Source organism: Aquarana catesbeiana, linkage group LG04 (assembly GCF_042186555.1).
Source record: "Aquarana catesbeiana isolate 2022-GZ linkage group LG04, ASM4218655v1, whole genome shotgun sequence".
In the NCBI taxonomy this organism is placed as follows: Eukaryota; Metazoa; Chordata; class Amphibia; order Anura; family Ranidae; genus Aquarana; species Aquarana catesbeiana.
Genome location: NC_133327.1, coordinates 567,696,973 through 567,715,542, shown reverse-complemented (window position 1 = coordinate 567,715,542; position 18,570 = coordinate 567,696,973). Strand labels below are relative to the sequence as shown.

Below are 18,570 nucleotides of genomic sequence, written 5' to 3'. Positions count from 1 at the left end.
TTGAAAATTGCTGTTTACAGATGCTCTTTATCCAATCTGACAGAGCTTGAGCTATTTTGCAAAGAAGAATGGGCAAAAATGTCTCATCTCTAGATGTGCAAAGCTGGTAGAGATATACCCAAAAATACTTGCAGCTGTAATTGCAGTGAAAGGTGGTTCTACAAAGTATTGATTCAGGGGGCTGAATACAAATGCATGCCACACTTTGCAGATATTTATTTGTAAAAAAATTTGAAAACCATTTATCATTTTCCTTCCACTTCACAATTAAGTGCCATTTTATGTTGGTCTATCACCTAAAATCCCAATAAAATACACTTACATTTTTGGTTGTAACATGACAAAATGTGGAAAATTTCAAGGGGTATGAATACTTTTTCAAGGCACTGTAGCTTCAGCTATAGTGTGGATTAGTTTAGAACCATAGAAGTTCAGACGCCAAAGCTGGCACAGTGCTATTAAGATGAATGAGTATGCAAGAGAGAAAAAACAAATGAAAAGAGCTTGGTCACTTGGTCTGACAGGTTCATGTGACTGGCCTTACCTCCAAGCACAGAGTTCTCTCTGCTGGGTTAAGTGAAGTGAAGTACGTCATCTGTAATAAATGTATGGGTCGTAATCTGCTCTCCTTTATAAATTAGCACACAACCGTAGTATTTGAAATTGAGAAAAAATTTCATCATGAGCCTTGAAGGGCAAAGCAGTAAGTTCACTTCAATTCTGGCCCAACAGATGATTTCATCATTCCTTTACTCTCTCACTACTCCAAGTGAAATACCACTTCCGGTACTGGTGATGGATGACTGGCTACTCAGGTATGCAATATTGTCACATTGGGTGGGGAAAAAGCCCCCAGCCCTGTGTAATTTTCAAAACTTAATTTGTACTTTAGAAAGGGTTCCTTCTCCTCCTCACAAAAGCAGTGGGGGCACATGGAAGGTAAATTTAAGCACTTGCAGGAGTTAGCATTAAAATGAAGTTGTTCTTTTTTTATCTGTATGGGCAAGGCACAGGTTAACTGTAAAGCCCAACTCCAGCTTACACTTTTATACATAGTTTTGGATAGAGTGGCAGAGAGTGAGAGCTTCTGTTTTTGTATTGCTGCCTGTGACAGGAAATGAGGGGAAATGTCCTTTAATAGGGACACAGACAGCAACAAAAATCTAAGACTCCTTTCTCACTGAAACGCTGATAAAACAGCCGCTAAAGAGCCAGTCGTATTTGTGGTGCTTTAGCGGCATCTTACGGGCGGTTTTGCAGTGCATTTTGGGCCAGTTTTGCGGCACTTTCAAAACACTTTTAAAGCACTCTGGAAGCGCTGCCCATTCATTTCAATGGGCAGGGGCGTTTTTGGAGGGCTTTTGACAGCGCTCCAAACATGCTCCAAAGATGCTGCTTGCAGGACTTTTTCTACCGCCCGGCAAGTGCACCACCCCAGTGTGAAAGCACTCATTCAAACGAATGGGAGGCAGTTTTCAGGTGCTTTTCAGACATTACTTTTAGCGCTAAAGCGCCTGAAAACTGCCTCAGTGTGAAAGGGGTCTTACCCTTCCCTGAACTTGAAAAAATAGCTTATCCTGCTCTTTATGCTTCAGTAGGGAAATTTCTCTCACTTTCTGTTTGTTTTTCTGATACCAGTCATATAGACCGGAAGCAGAAATAATTTCTGAAATAAGAACACAGACACACAAAAAAAACACATTGCAGAGGTCCTAACCCTTCCACGCTCCATCCAAAAGTAATAGAAAATATGTTCCCACAAATTAAGTTTGTACCACGTGACAAAACAAACAAAAACAAAAAAAATTTAATCATTATATTTAAATCTAAGACTGAAGTCACTACAGCAAATAATGCACATAAAATTATAAACAAAAATGTGAACGTGCCTCTCCAAAAATACTAGCAATATAATTCATCAATAATTGCTTTCTTATGTAATACAATACATTACCTATTAAACTTTGTGCATGTGTGTTATTTCATCAGCAAATTTTTTTTTTAAAGTGGTTGGAAACTTTAGACATGAAATATGAACAAAGAATATCCCTGTATAATGTGTACTTGTCTCTATTAAGAGCACTAAGTGTCATTTCTGTCTGCTGCTTCGCTCCTTTGCTATCAGCATGAGTCACCTCTAACAAGCTTTCCTGACAAAAAAGAAAAAAGGTGACATGGGAAGTGACCTCCAGCAGATTGACAGCCTCAGCTCTGTTCCTGTGAGTTGCGTGGAGGGGTTGTGTCTTTTCCCTCCAATCAGCTCCCAGAGCTCTCCTCACTGAGATCTGCAGAGTATAATTTCAGCTTCCCCTTCCTTTTTTCTGAACTCTCATATACGCTTTAAAAATTCAGCACTTTAAATGGATGCAGATAAGAGATGGAAGCAGATAACCAGGTCCAACTTATGTAGGAGGATTTGTTTCATCTCCTGAGGCCAGTCACTTTACTGGGCATATGTAAGGATTTACAATCACTTTAATTTAAAGTGTCCAGTGTCAACAAAATTTCATAAAATCTGTGAAGTGTCCAGTGCAATAAAAGTCCATCAAGACAAAGTGACTTGACAATTAGTACTCCTCCACATTGCTCACACCTCCTGTCCACCACTTTCCAAGCTAGCAACTCACCAGAGGTAATAATCACCAGCTCTTATCTTATATCACTTTAACAGGCACAGGATCCACTTTCTTCCACCCAATATGAAATAAAAAGTTTTCCCTAAAATTCCTCTTCAAACCTCCAGGCCCATCAATGGAGACCATAAACAGAGAACAAAAAAGTGTTCCATAGTGTAAAACCTTTTATTTATTTAAAAACAAGTAAAATACATTGCATTCACATTTTGAAAGTGTCTGTCCCAACACTAAGGATAAACCGCATATACCTTTAAGAACTTAGCCAGCTCCAGCAGCATAAACGAGGCTGCGAGTGGTGGTGCAGGATGATGTCACCTCCAAACCTGCCACTCCCTATGCATTTTGTTGTAATTACAGTCTCAGGGATGGTTTGGATGCGCCCCATTCTGCTATCATTTATATATTCTTTACCAATCACTACTTGATTTTCCACACCAATACACATAGCGGCATCTAAACTGCTAAATTTCTGAACCAGACTTAATAACTCACACCCATATCTATTCTTAATTTGTAGTATCTTCTGTATCTTTTTTAAATTTCATTATCTTTTAAAGAGACTTACACATATTAAAGCGGAACTCTACCTTCTACTCTAAAATAATCAACTACACTAATTATTTGTGCAACATAGAAAAATCCATCAAATATTCTTCTAATATTTAAACTGTATTTACATGGGGAGCATTAATCTTGATATCAAATTTATAAATTATATTGAAACTAACCACCTGCAAATAGTTACAGGTAAGAACCAGGCATAGTATTGAACCCCTAAACTATTCATATTCCGTCTGTAATCTCAATCTCTGAGCTCCTTTGGCTGGGCTTCTCCTATGGGTCACATGAGTGCAATCCGTTTTGCACTCCTGTGACCCGTTTTCAGCAGAGAACGGTCTGAAGTCTGCTCTCTGCTGACGTCACACAGATCGGTCCAGGCACCATGTCATACTGACTCTAGGAGTGTGGATCCGCCAGGGGCCTGGACTGATAGCCGTCTCAGCCTTTCAGCGAGCTGCTGAGAGGCTGAGATGGATGCTCCCCTCCCCTCCACAGCTCAGCACTCCAGTGAGCGTGGAGGAGCAGAGCAGGAGAGCTGCTGATTGACAGGCAGCAGCTCTCTGCTCGGGGAGACGAGAGAACTGAGCCATCAGTGGTATTCGACGGCTCGGTTCTCAGTGCAGAGACGCCGGGGGACAGATGCAGCATCAGACCGATGCTGCATCTACCTAGGTAAGTAAAATGGGGGGGAAAAAAGCCAAATCCATGCTTCTCTTTTAAAGAGAATCCTTAATTAAAGCCGACCTCAACCTAAATATGACTCTCACATATCTATACACCTCTCTTATTATTTTTAAAAAAGATATAAATATAATAAAAATGCTTTATTTAAAATTGTGTCAAAAATGCGTCAAAAAACTATTTAAATCAATATCAATATTCAATCTTCCTGGTTGCAAAGTATTCAGCTCACATATTCATTTGGTCTCTTTTGTTGAAATATCTTAATTACGTCTCCACCGCTCCAATGCTTCCTTGCACAATCTATCCCATAAAAAAATCAATCCACTTGGATCCTTTCCATGTTTCTCCCCAAACTGTCTAGAGACATTGGAGTAGAAACACCCTAAGACAGGAAGTGTGTTACTGGCCGGATCACCAGGTGATTGAAAAAAGAAAAGCTAATTTCTAGATATGTATGCTGTTTTCTGTATTTTTTGAAAACTAATAAAAAGATACTAAATATAAAAATTCTTCTTTCAGTGCCAGGAACACAGAGAGCATTTGTTTGTGGGGGACAGATCCCTCAAAACTGGAACTGTTTCTGTTGTGACAACCGTGGCCTCGGTTTTTGTGATGATATTTGTTATACCTTAAAAAGCTTCAAACTTTTAGGGGAAAAAACATGGTCTTGGTTTTTGTGATGATACTTCTCAATTGAACACAAAATAAATTCTAGATAACCAGAGTTACAATCTGCATGGGGATGTGCACTTTTAAATGCTTGTGGACTAACTAACACATTAATTAAAAATGTAATACCTGCAGTACATTTTGTACTCAAACCCAGAACATTAACCACGGTCTTGGTGTTTGTGATGATACTTGTTATGCCTTTAGAAGCTTTAGAAAAAAAACCTAATGCAGCAGTTTTATAGTTTTGAAGTACAGTATCTCAAAAAAGTGAGTATACCTCTCACATTTTTGTAAATATTTTATCATATCTTTTCATGTGACAACACTGAAGAAATGACACTTTGCTACAATGTAAAGTAGTGAGCGTACAGCTTGTATAACAGTGTAAATTTGCTGTCCCCTCAAAATAACTCAACACACAGCCATTAATGTCTAAACCACTGGCAACAAAAGTGAGTACACCCCTAAGTGAAAATGTCCAAATTGGGCCCAATTAGCCATTTTCCCTCCCTGATGCCATGTGACTTTTTAGTGTTACAAGGTCTCAGGTTTGAATGGGGAGCAGGTGGGTTAAAGTTGATGTTATGGCTCTCACTCTCTCATACTGGTCAATGGAAGTTCAACATGGCACCTCATGGCAAAGAACTCTCTAAAGATCTGAAAAAAGAATTGATGGTCTACATAAAGATGGCCCAGGTTATAAGAAGATTGCCAAGACCCTGAAACTAAGCTGCAGCAAAGTGGCCAAGACCATACAGCAGTTTAACAGGACAGGTTCCACGCAGAACAGGCCTCACCATGGTCGACCAAAGAAGTTGAGTGCACATGCCCAGGGTCATATACAGAGGTTGTTTTTGGAAATAGGCGTATGAGTGCTGCCTGCATTGCTGCAGAGGTTGAAGGGATGGGGGGTCAGCCTGTCAGTGCTCAGACCATACGCTGCACACTGCATCAAATTGGTCTGCATGGCTGTCATCCCAGAAAGAAGTCTCTTCTAAAGATGATGCACAAGAAAGCTGCAAACAGTTTGCTGAAGACATGCAAACTAAGGACATGGATTACTGGAACCATGTCCTGTGGTCTGATGAGACCAAGAATAAACTTATTTGGTTCAGATGTGTCAAGCGTCGGTGGCGGCAACCAGGTGAGTACAAAGACAAGTGTGTCTTGCCTTCAGTCAAGCATTGTGGTGGGAGTGTCATGGTCTGGGGCTGCATGAGTGCTGTCGGCACTGGGGAGCTACAGTTCATTGAGGGAACCATGAATGCCAACATGTACTGTGACATACTGAAGCAGAGCATGATCCCCTCCCTTCAGAGACTGGGCCGCAGGGCAGTTGTCCAACATAACAACCTCAAACACACCTCCAAGATGACCACTGCCTGCTAAAGAAGCTGAGGGTAAAGGTGATGGACTGGTCAAGCATGTCTCCAGACCTAAACCCTATTGAGCATCTGTGGGGCATCCTCAAATGGAAGGTAGAAGAGCGCAAGGTCTCTAACATCCACCAGCTCCGTGATGTCGTCATGGAGGAGTGGAAGAGGACTCCAGTGGCAACCTGCGAAGCTCTCGTGAACTCCATGCCCAAGAGGGTTAAGGAAGTGTGTTGATTTATTTTGAGGGGTCAGAAAATTTACACTGTTATACAAGCTGTAAACTCACTACTTTACATTGTAGCAAAGTGTAATTTCTTCATTGTTGTCACATGAAAAGATATAATAAAATATTTTTAAAAATGTGAGGGGTGTACTCACTTTTGTGAGATATTGTATATAAAAGAGACAGACCACTATTTTTACCACTTACATTTTTTTTGTTGCTTCATATTAGGCTGATGTTTCATTGTTATCACTGATGGGAATTTAAAGCAGTCGCTTCTTCACGCGTTACGGGTCTCATAATGAAGTCTAGAAAACAGAATGAAGGGACTTAAAATTGATCTTATATCTCTCTTATATTAAGTTAGGCATTAAAAATAAGCAACTGTCAAACAGACAAAACTCTAGACAAACAGCTGGATACACAGATGAAGTATATTAAAGCGCATGTAAAACCAAATATGTATATGCATATGTAATTTTAAATACAACATACATAAATACATGAATTTGACTTTATGTTCCCCTATTTAGTACTATCTGACTTGGAGATTGTGGAACAACACCAGCAGCCATCAGGTGTATATTTGAGCTGTTAAGTAGAAACTGGTGGTGACAAGAGCTTTATGGAATGAGACAACCAACCCGCATCCCTTTATACATATACAATGGACGATTTTTCCTCTTAAGTGGGATTTTAAAGGGTGGAAGTCTCAAAAAAAGTATAACAAAAAGTATAAAAAATTATCAGAATTTTATTGTATCAAAAATTTTAAAAGAAAAACATGTGCTAGAATGGAAACAATGGATAAAAGCAACAATGGATGCCAGAATTAACAAATGATGAAAAATACAACCAGGATATACATGACAGGTCGACAGAGCTACACAAAACCCCACAAAGGCTATATCAGCAAGGAGCCAATAGACAGTGCAGGTCCAACGCGTTTCGAGGCTTTATATAAGGATTACGACCTCTTCTTCAGGGGCTAGAGGTAAGGTGTATATCTGTCATGCTATTGCAGGGTCAATACAGTATGGCATCCACCCCAGACAAGGGGGAAGGGGAGAACGGTAAGCCACCGGGGCCCAGATCCGAATATCAGTGACGCCGCCACACAACCAGGACCGCCAGCAGATCAGGACCAGACACAGAGGGCGTCACGTCCCTCAGCTGTATTTTAAATTCTCTTTATAAAAATCTCTTTATCAGCTATTGACGCAGGCTAGGATTATCTAAGCCTTGACTCCTAGGGCGGGTAAACAGCAGCTGACAGCACCCCCAGTGTGTAGGATATACTATTGGTGCATAATGAAGGGTTGATCCCTGTGCTGATTCACACAACAGTGTTGTCTATAGTGGCTGATAGATTTTAGATACCTCGCTCCGGGGGAAAAATGGCAGAAGAGCGTCTATATTCAGCGGCTTGAGCATATCATAGCAGCTGCACTTTCAGTTCTGTGTCCTCCCAGGGTTACCCTGGGAGGACACAAATGTTAAATGTTAACATTTATTTATTTTTAAATTGTCCCTTTAATTTTTCTTTTTAGATCACTTTTATTGCTATCACAAGAAATGTAAACATTCCTTGTGATAGAAATAAAGCAGGACAAGTCCTCTATAGGAAGTCCCCAAGTTACGAACACAATAGGGACTGTAGGTTTGTTCGTAAGTCGAAATTGTTCGTAAGTCGCAACACTGCATTTGTAAGTGTAACTTCCGGTCAGAACACTGCATTCATGTGTAAAGTCCGCCTGTGCATGGATGTGGGATGTTCCGGGTGCTTGTTATGTTATCTGGGGCTCTTCTGGCCATGCAGTACATGTAGTATTGCAGTATGGGATCAGTGTTGCCAACCCCCCAAAGTGAAGTTTACTGGCAGGACACCAAAATTTACAAACACCACCAATTTTTTTTACTGGCAAAAACCATGAAATTTACTGACAGAGCCACCTTTTTTTTTACTGCCACTGCAAAAAAGTACCTAAATTGCAAGTTTTCAGTGCTAAACAGTGCAAATATAAATATTTAAACTATAAACATGTAGCTAGTGCTATTAGCAATGTGTTCAGGTTAAACAAAAGTCAAAAAACATATTTTTTCATTTACATGGTACAGGCGCCAGAGGCTGTACGGACATGGTCCAGGGCTCAGAGGCGTGTGCGGACATGGTACTGGGCTGAGAGGCGTGTGCGGACATGGTACAAGGTTTAGAGGAGTATGCGGACCTGGTACAGGGGTCAGAGGCATGTGCGGACACGGTACAGGGTCATAGGCGTGTGCGGACATGGTACAGGGGTCTGAGACGTGTGCGGACATGGTACAGGGGTCGGAGGCATGTGCGGACATGGTACAGGGGTCTGAGGCGTGTGTGGACATGGTACACGGGTCTGAGGCGTATGCGGACATGGTACAAGGGTCTGAGGCATGTGTGGACATAGTACAAGAAGGGGGTCTGTCTCTGGGAATGGACCTGCTCCTGCTCTGTCTTTCTGTCCTACCTCCTCGGTTCAGTATAGGTCAGCAGCACAATACATGTCTGAGGTCTGACTGACCTGGATGGATGGTCAGTCAGCACTCCGTTCCAGAATACAGGCAAAGGCAAAGATCAACCTCCCCGGATGGACCCCTGCTGTGACGAGGCACCGCCGAGAACGAGCACATGCCATTCAAAAAGGGCGCCAGGCGGTGGCATCATATCACTGCGCATGCGCCTGTCCACGGTGCCCGACTGAGTGGTTGCGAGTTCTCCCGAGTCCTGCAGGCTTCGGAACGGCGCATGCGCTGTTGCGCTGTCGGCCCACAGCCATCTTTTTAACGGGCACGGCTGCCCATAACGGACATATACGGGCGGCCCGAAAATAGGCTGAAATTTACGGGCTGCCCATAAATTAACGGGCGGTTGGCAACACTGTATGGGATGTGTCCGGAGGTATCCAGGACCAGCGTGGAGCACAAGTGGCTGGCATTTGAGGCCGTTCGTAAGTAGGAGTCGTTCGTAACTCGGGGACTGCCTGTATATGGAAACCCCTGGGTCTTTAAGACCCCAGATCTCTCCTCCACCCTTGAAAGCATAAGATTAAAAAAAAGCAGTGATCTCATGCTTTCCAGAAAAAACAAGACAGTGTTTACAGCTGCCCTAAAAGCGGAAGTGATGAAAATGCTCATCGCGATCTGGTCTCCAAACATCTTTAGTGTAAACTGGCGTAACTGCCGGATCGGTTGCTGGGCTCCCCGCCGGAACTTGAGAGCCGGAGAGGCACCAGAGGGTGACGGGAAGCTGTGGGGATCTTTCAGCTTGTTCTACATGTTCTTTTGTCTATATGTAGAGAAGTAATTTGGAAGCATACACAGATCCTATACTGCTGTGCTCGGCACTAACTACTGTTGTAAGTAATGCTCTCGATTGCAGTACTAATGATAGGCTATACACAGCCTATCCTAAAGAAAAAGAAGTGTTAGAACTCAGGCATGGGTCATGGCATTGTAATCAGGCCAGATGGGTCTGTATCTAGTGGTATATTTTATACTTTTCTGATGGGCAAAGTTTTTTAAAAATATACTTGCTTTTATAATTCTTACAGTGTTTTGGGCTCACCAAAGACATATACAGTATATCTGGGTTCCTGTTGTCCTATAATATTCTATTGTAACATCCTTGATTTTACAGTCATTTGGGGGTACATCAGTACTGCATCACAGGGCTATATATCTCAGGGTATCCTACTCATGGTCAAAGAAGTTGATAATAGGTTGTCTTTTACCTACATGACCCAGGTCTATGAATTATTTATGGATTAATCAATCTGTATTACAATAAGTGAATTACTGTAACTCATCAAAAGTATGTATGGTTCTTCATGGTCATACATTAGTGTTACAAATAACACTAATGTGCAAAACATACAGATTATTTGGTTAATCCACCATATCAAATCTATTTTTAAATAAACTGAAACATTATGTTGCAACATGACAAGCACAATGTTTAATCAATTATTAATTATGTGTAATTGATGGAACAAGAAAACTAAATTTTAATCAATTATTGATATTGTGTAAATGCTGGTACATGGCAACAATATTTTTATCAATTATTAATATTGGATAAATATTTCCATGCTCAAATATTCTTCTTGTCTTTATGCATGACTTCTTATTTTATAGACCATAACAATACCAAGTAAACACACCAATTCTGTAAGATAAGAAGTCATGCATAAATAAGGGAAGAATATTTTAGCATATGAAGAATGCAAATTACATTACTCATCATCAAGGTTTGTCATGGCATTTAAACCAGTGTACCCTTGCTTACAAACCCAGCTGTATTTGTTCCTGTGACCTCTGCGTTTCTGCCACCTGTTCTCATTATGCTTTTGAGTCAGTTTGTATTTGTTTCATTTTTTTTCTGTGTTATAGGTCTACCATCTCTCCTCTTCTGTGCTAGTTATAGAGTAATCGCTAAGATTACTGCACAGATTCCTGGGACAGTGTGTCACTTCCTGTATATCCTTGCCTACAACCCTGCCTTTGTGCTTGTTTATCCTGAGATCATGTTACTGTGTTCCGAGCCTAGCCCATCTAATCCTGTTTCTCCTTCCTGCCTTGTACATCTTTGTTCTGTCTACCATTATTGCCTCATTTCTTCTCGTCCTAAAATGGACAGGTTATGGATTATTTTTCAGTCTGCTGATTCATCTCTCTTTAGCTCCTCTGATTCTGCTTCCTTTTCTATCTTTATCTAGTCCTGCTACCATACCAACTCCATGGCTTGTTCACACCAGCCTTCTTGAGCTGCACTGTGTAACATTGCCCAATGCAGTCCAAATGCAAAGACAAGGCAGAAAGTCTTGCTTTGTATAGTGCCTGTGCGTTATGATAAAATAATGCAGGCATACATTTTATTGCAGTGCAGTGCAATACAACTTGCAACACCATGTCACAACATACTGTCATGTAAATAGTTATATTTGCTTAATTTAAGCCATGCAATGAGGAAGATTTACTAAAACTGGTGCACACAGAATCGCAAATAGACTGTGCACTCTGAAGTGCAGCTGCACTCTGCAAGAGCAGTTGCTCCAGAGCTTAGTAAATGAGCAGAAACTCTGCTGACTTCCATCATCCAATCACGTGCAAGCAAAAATGCTGTTTTTTTTACTTTTCGGTGCACGTGATTGGGTGTTCTTTGCAAAAACTAAGATTTACCTCACTTGCTAAGCTCCACATCCTGCGGAGAAGTTATTGCCCTGCTTAGCTTAGTATCGTCTGCAAATACAGAGATTGAACTATTTACCCCATCCTCCAGGTTGTTTATGAACAAAATAAATAGGATTGGTCCCAGTACAGAACCCTGGGGGACCCCACTACCCACCTCTGACCATTCCGAGTACTCCCCATTTATCACCACCCTCTGAACTCACCCTTGTAGCCAGTTTTCAATCCATGTACTCACCCTATGGTCCGTGCCAACGGACCTTATTTTTTTATTAAACGTTTATGGGGAACTGTGTCAAATGTTTTTGCAAAATCCAGATACACCACGTCTCCAGGCCTTCCTTTATCTAGATGGCAACTCATCTCCTCATAGAAGGTTACTAGATTGGTTTGGCAAGAACGATTCTTTATGAACCTATGCTGATTACTGCTAATGATACCGCTCTCATTACTAAAATCTTGTATATAGTCCCTTATCATCTCCTCCAAGAGCTTGCATACTATTGATGTTAGGCTAACTGGTCTGTAATGCCCAGGGATGTATTTTGGGCCCTTTTTAAATATTGGTGCTACATTGGCTTTTCTCCAATCACCTGGTAACATTCCTTTAAATATACTGCCTGGGGGGTCCCCTTAGTCTGCCTGTAAAGTGGGACATCTGTACAGTGTATTGAACCTGCTGCAGCAAAACATAAAGAAAAAAAATGGCATTTAAATTGATTTTCCCTGTAAGCTTTCTTTATTTTGTAAACAACGGCTTGGGCAGCCATTCTGTATAATGAGGGCACATTTTAGTGCACTCGGAACAATATTAGAGATTTTTTTAATACATTCTGATGTCTCTTTAGCAGATTTGGATATAGATAACAATATTTTCCACCACAGTGAGCAATCCTTATGTGAAGAAGCCAAATTATAGTACACTCAGGCCAAGAATAATGATTTTTTTTTTTACACAAAGTCTGGTGTCTTTTGTAGACTTTGGATAGAAGTAACAGGTGGGGGAAAATTGGGCCTTGGGTGTTGCTGCCTTCACACCATAACCCTTCACAGTTATCCTTGGCAAATGCAGGATTGGATTCTGCTCTTAAAAATGTCAGGCTCGGTTCACATATGAGCCGCAAGCGGCTTACAGCAGGGGTCTGGTGCCTGCTGGTTCGCCGTTTCAAGTCCGATTTCCTCCCAAATTTTGGGCTGAGTTCACACCTGAAACGGACCAAAAGACGCACAGCGTTTTTCTGCAAAATGCACTGGACCTGCCGCGGAGATATGTGAACCGGCTCCATAGAGAGCCGGTCAAAATCTCCTGCTTTTGCATCCAATTCACAATGGTGTGAACCCAGCCTCACACAGGTGCAGAAAAATTGGGCCTTGGGTGCTGGTGGTGCCTGCACCCTGTAACTCCTCACAGTTACTCTTGGAGGGTGCAGGACTGGCACTGTGTTCAAATAATTCAGCTGCCTCCGTGCATGATGCTGGGGCTATGGAAGGATGAGCGGTAGAGAAGGGGACAGAATTGGCCATTCTGGCAGCTGCGGTAGACCGTGAACTAGTGTCAGCTTGGGTGATAGAGGATGAGGAGGATGAGGCTGGTTTAGTAAGCCAGTCCACCACCTCCTCTGCATGCTGTGGCTGGATAGCACGAGCAACCGAGCAACATCACTAAACAGAGAAAAAAGTGCCCTGCCTGAGGATGGACCATGTCCCCCTTTGCCTGTGGACACAGACGCTGCTGGCCCCCTTATAGTGTCTGTCTATCTTTGTTGGCCTCCCTGACATGATGGGGGGGTAATTACCCAGATTTACTAGATACTGGGAAGTGTGTAATGGGATGCACTTTATTCAATGAAAAGTGGTGTTTGGTGCACATTTAATTGAGGATTGCCACTGACAGAAATGTAAAAACTATAAATAAAATAAAAAAGGGGGAACAACAGTGTTGCAGTCAGAAAAAATGTGGCTGACAATTTAAAAGGGGGCAGACACAGGACAAACCCCCCCAAAAACACACTACACTATACTCACACTATACACCAACACTCTACACTCAGAGTCACAATAACACACTAACTCGCTAGTAGCAAACTGAGCCCTGCTCTATCTCCACTCTAAAAACACACTGCAAAAGGTTCCTGTGGGAAGTAACCTTTTATAGTGTGGGGTGGGACTATGAGCAATGAGCCATAATTAGGCAAATTCACTCTGTGCCCTGATTGGGCAAAGCCTTGCCCCTGACCAGCAGTCAGGTGCATTGCTTTATTCAATTAGGGCCCTAGAATGCACTGTGCAGCGAATTTCCTGCCGAGCACCCAGCAAATTTGGGTGTTCCGCGAACGCGCAAACTGGCGCACAGGGGATGTTCGGGCCTAACTTTTGCTCGGCTCCAACTGTTAGCCCAACTCTATACCTGACCTTCTCTTTTAGACTGTATATCTGTCTTGGTGTACCCCTCTTGTGTATTCTGTCTTTTGCTCTTGTCTTCTGTTTATGTGCCTACTCTGCCCTTGTTATACTTAGCCTGGAGTTGGCAGTTCTGTTTTCAATTGCTATCTACTTCTTAACACCCACACTTATCCTGTGTTTCTCTGAGACCCTTCTATCTAGCTTCTGTACCTGTCTGTTCTCTTACTATGCTCTAAATTTCATTTACCATTGGTTCATGAAATACTTTGAAATAATACAACTAGAGAGACTATAAAACTAAATGGATTAATCTTGTAAATTAGGAAAAAATAACTATATATTGTTGGCTTTCAATCAACAATTTTCTACCTCTAATACACACAAATTATAGTAAAGAGTAGGGTTACACCGATACCACTTTTTTAAGACTGAGTACAAGTACTGATCCTTTTTTAATGTCATGTAAAATTGACCGTGTCAGTAGTTTTTTTTTTTTTACAATTTTTTTTACAATTTATAGATTTTTTTTTTAATTACAATGCTTTTTTTGGGGGGGGAGGGGTGGATGATGAATGGTGTTTTTTATATTTTTATTTTACAATTTTAAATATTTATTATATATTTTATTATTATTATTATTTTTATCAGCCCTGTTGGGGGATGGCTTTGGTGAGATATCAGGGGTCTGAACAGACCCCTGACATCTCCCCTTTGAGACAGAGAAAGGGACTGAGAACACAGATTCCCCAGTCCCTTTCCCAGCAGCCCCAGCTGCACTGAAGCTCTGGACAGGAGACAGCGGCTCCTGTTCATTCATAAACTGAGACATCGTAAATACAGTTTACGATGCTCAGTTATGATTGGATAGAGTCAGTGATCACTGACTCTGTGCATTCAGAAAAGGAAGGAGACAGCTGTCAGCTGCTTTATTGAAATCTTTACAGGGAGATTGGTGCTTGCAAGCCCCCAGTGCCACACCGATCACCCCTGACTGCCCAGGTATCGGGTCAAGCATTGAAACATTTAGGCGATAACAAGTACTCGTCCAAATGCTCGGTATCGGCACCGATACTGATACTAGTATCGGTGAAACCCTAGTAAAGACGCTTCGGAGATAACCATTTCTAATGTTACAGTGTCACACTGACTTGAACTGACATGGTGCAATCAAATTCATTAATAGATAGAATAAGTGGAATTTACTAAAACTGGAGCAAACAGAATCTGAAGCAGCTGTGCATAGTAACCAATCAGTTTTTAGCCTCAGCTTGTTCAGTTAACCTCTGGAAATGAAAGCTAAAAGCTGACTGGTTGACATTCACAGCTGTTCTACATTTTGTTTCCTACAGTCTTTTAAATTCACCTCATTGAATTTCTTTCTCTCTGTGTATAAATTCCCCTCCAAAAAAAACATAGATGAGAGAACATTAAACCAGATTGCAACATACCAATACAAAATTAGATTTTCACTCACTATTCAAAGTCTTACTTGCGAACATCAAGAATTTGAAGCATATTTGTCTGCCATTATGTGATAAGTGAAATCACTTCTATTCCAACCATACACAAAGATGAATCCGGCAATTCTGTCCATTGCAGTGCTGTGATGGGGCTTTCCCATTTTGTAGCATATTAAAATTTAAAAATTACAAGTGCATTATAAACTATTGCATCGGTTGACACATCACGTATTCACTTAAGCTTAAGACCCGGTTCACACAGGGACAACTTGTCAGGTGACTTAGCCGCCTGACAAATTGTGTCCCGTTCTGTACTATGGAACCGTTCTAATAGGAGCAACTCAAGTTGCTCCGACTTAGAAAAAGGTTCCTGTACTACTTTTGGGGCGACTTCAGGCGACTTGCATTGACTTCTATACAGAAGTCGTTTTGCAAGCCGCCGCTGAAGTTGTGTGCAGGTCGCCTTACAGAGTTGGCCTGCAAGTCGTGTTGCCCCTGTGTGAACTGGCTCTACAAGTATAAGTCTAACTAAATGTTGCAAACAAATACAAGGAGATTTCCAACCTCAAACCAACCACCTTGTATTTGTTTGACATATGTCAACCTTCCAGTGCTCCTTGCTACAACAGACCAGTTATAAGTGGGTGCAGTAGCCACTTGTTTGTATTTTGATTATATTGGTCAGGCAACGCACTGACATCTTTGCTGCCATGTGCTGGGTGTTCAGTGTGCCCCTGTACCTTTAAGGAAGGGTGGGCTCCTTCCAGGCCACCTGTCTTTACTTATCCATTACAATGCATGTGCTCCCATGGTGGAGATCCAGAAGTCAGGGTTAGGGACTACAGAAAACAGGGTGCCTTGATGAGGCCTGTAGCTTACGCATGTATTTGCAAATAAGTGCAGATTAAACCCCTGTTCTTAAAGCATATTGTTGGACAGGTCCTATTTGACATATGTCGCCCTTTCAATGCTCCTTGCTGCAACAGACCAGTTATAGGTGGGAGGAGTGGCCACTTTGTATGCTAACTAAATGTATGACATAAGAACATGGAACATTTTTCATATTTGAAAAGCATGGGGAAACCTATAACACATAAAAGCTTCCAGTGAAGGTCTTGTACTTGCAGCCATCAATGAGTGCAATGACCTCAGGTGAAATGTACTCATAAACATATTTCCCCATAAACATTACTAGTCTCCCAAGCCAATACAGATGCCAATACTGGCTATTTCTGAAGAACTGACTCTTTTTGCCAATCCTATAACCTTTTTTTTTGGATAAAATATAGATGCATTAGAAGCTTTGTTGTGTATTTACTCCTGTGTGCTTTCCCAATTGGAAGTCTGGTCCCTAGCTATTGTCCCTGTAAAAGAATTCTGTCATGTCTGCAGAAAGTGAGAAGGGGGTAAATGCAAACAAGAAAAACCTCAACGAACCTTTATCTCTTCTCTAGTTAAAACAATGACTGGCGTTCCACTACTTAGATGAACTTCAGGATCAAGCCTCTCTAATTTTTGTCTCGCTTATACCCCCAAAGATCTGACCTCCATGATTAGGTTTCTGTAAGGGGCCCTTTGTCACTTTCCACAGATGTGGTTGTGCCCCACAGAACTATATGCCCTAAGAGCATTTTGGGAATGTAGGCAGTGAGGAGCAGGTGAGGAGCAATGGGTGCCAGGCACCTGCTGTGACATTAGCATAAGTAGACCATCAAAGTGAATTGCCAGTGACAGACCTGTGGTTGATCCACAGAGTGGCTCAACCTAGTGCTGGCAGTGCTGATGTAATGACACCAGAGCTGCCTTGTAAGAAATACAAGGGGCGGATACAAAAGTGGTCATCCTGGTCAAGGAGAGAGAGCAGCAGTAACTGGTCTTCATCACCACCAACTCCTGCACTTAAAGCACAATGCAGAAAATGCTTGTGGCTGCAGCAACCATAAAGTTATACAAATATTAATACAAATAAGCAACATTTTAATAAAGGTAAACATATTCCTTTTACATAATTAGTTGGTTTGCATTTCCTGGATTTGAACTTTAAAGTATGTTATATATGATCAGAAAAGTGTAAGAGACCTGCATTTCCTAAAGCAAAATGTGATGCTCTGAAGAAAAGTGAGACTAGAAGGGTTACTATAGAATACTGATATCATTGTTTTTTAGCTGTATACAAATTACACTGCAGTGAGTGATAGCAGGTGTGTTGGCCGCATAGATCAAGTAGACTAGACATCACTTAGTAATGCCAAAAAAATAACGTTGTGAATAAAAACAAATATAGTGAACTAAAATAAAAAAGATCAAACAGGACAAATAAAACATTTTGACATGAATTTTAATTATGTAATAGGACACATTTTGTTGTGTAAGTAATGTTCTGCAAAATTTATACAGTATATTAATACATAACTGTTATAAATGCATTAAGTTACATAATTTTAAATACTGAAATACTTACATAAATAAAAAATAAAACTTATGTTAATTTATATGTGAACAAATCCACATTTTTTGCCAAAGTATAAAAACTGTAAATTGGTTTGTTAATATTCATTGCAATATTTTGTTTTCAAAATTCATAAATAACCGTGAGTTTTGTTTGGTTCGGTTTTTAAGAAACTGAGAAACCAACATAGCTGTATCTATGACAGCATGGGGTCCACAGTAAATGGAAATGCATGTAATGGCTTCTAAGCTTTTTTTTTTTTTTTTTTTGAGATCTTATCATAATACTTGTAATCACACATGTCTATAATTTTCAGTGCTGGTGAACTGTTACATATCATACAGTTATAGAGATGTATGAATTTGGAAGTGACACAATATGAAAGCACAGTTTCACTTGCACTATATTAAATAAAGATATGACTTGCGGGCCTAGTGTTTTTACAATCTATATGAGGACATAAGGCTTTCGGGTAAAACAACAACTAATGTCATTGCTTTATGCTGAATGAAATTTAAATATGCAGCTATGGCAGTTGCCCAGAAAGTAAACAAACTTTACAATTAGGAAGATGGTGTTGATGTTAATTATATTACAATTATATTCTAATAATCGTACCCATAAGACACTTACATATATTATCTTTTTTTTCTGGGACAATTGTGCTATGTTCTTTGAGCATTTTAGAATTACACATTACCTGTTGCAAAAGTTATAACATTAGTGAGTATGCAGGAGTTCCACAACAGGGTGGAAAGAACGGGGTAAAATTATTAGTTATGCTCTCCACCAACTTTTTATTGTTCTCTGTGTCCTGGAGATTTTTCCTCACTTCCTGTCAGAAAGGCAGTGAACAGAGGTGAACAGACAGAAATAAAAAGGTGAA

At 40.8% G+C, this 18,570-nt stretch overlaps 1 long non-coding RNA gene across 11 annotated transcripts in view; it reads right to left on the bottom strand.

Moving 5' to 3' along the window:
• Positions 1-18,570, bottom strand: part of LOC141140654 (uncharacterized) — a 905,916-nt gene that overhangs the window by 543,135 nt on the left and 344,211 nt on the right. For all 11 annotated transcript variants that reach the window (XR_012243967.1, XR_012243970.1, XR_012243966.1 and 8 more), the window contains one exon: positions 6,360-6,460. This is a non-coding gene — a long non-coding RNA (uncharacterized lncRNA). The remainder of the gene's footprint in view (positions 1-6,359; positions 6,461-18,570) is intronic.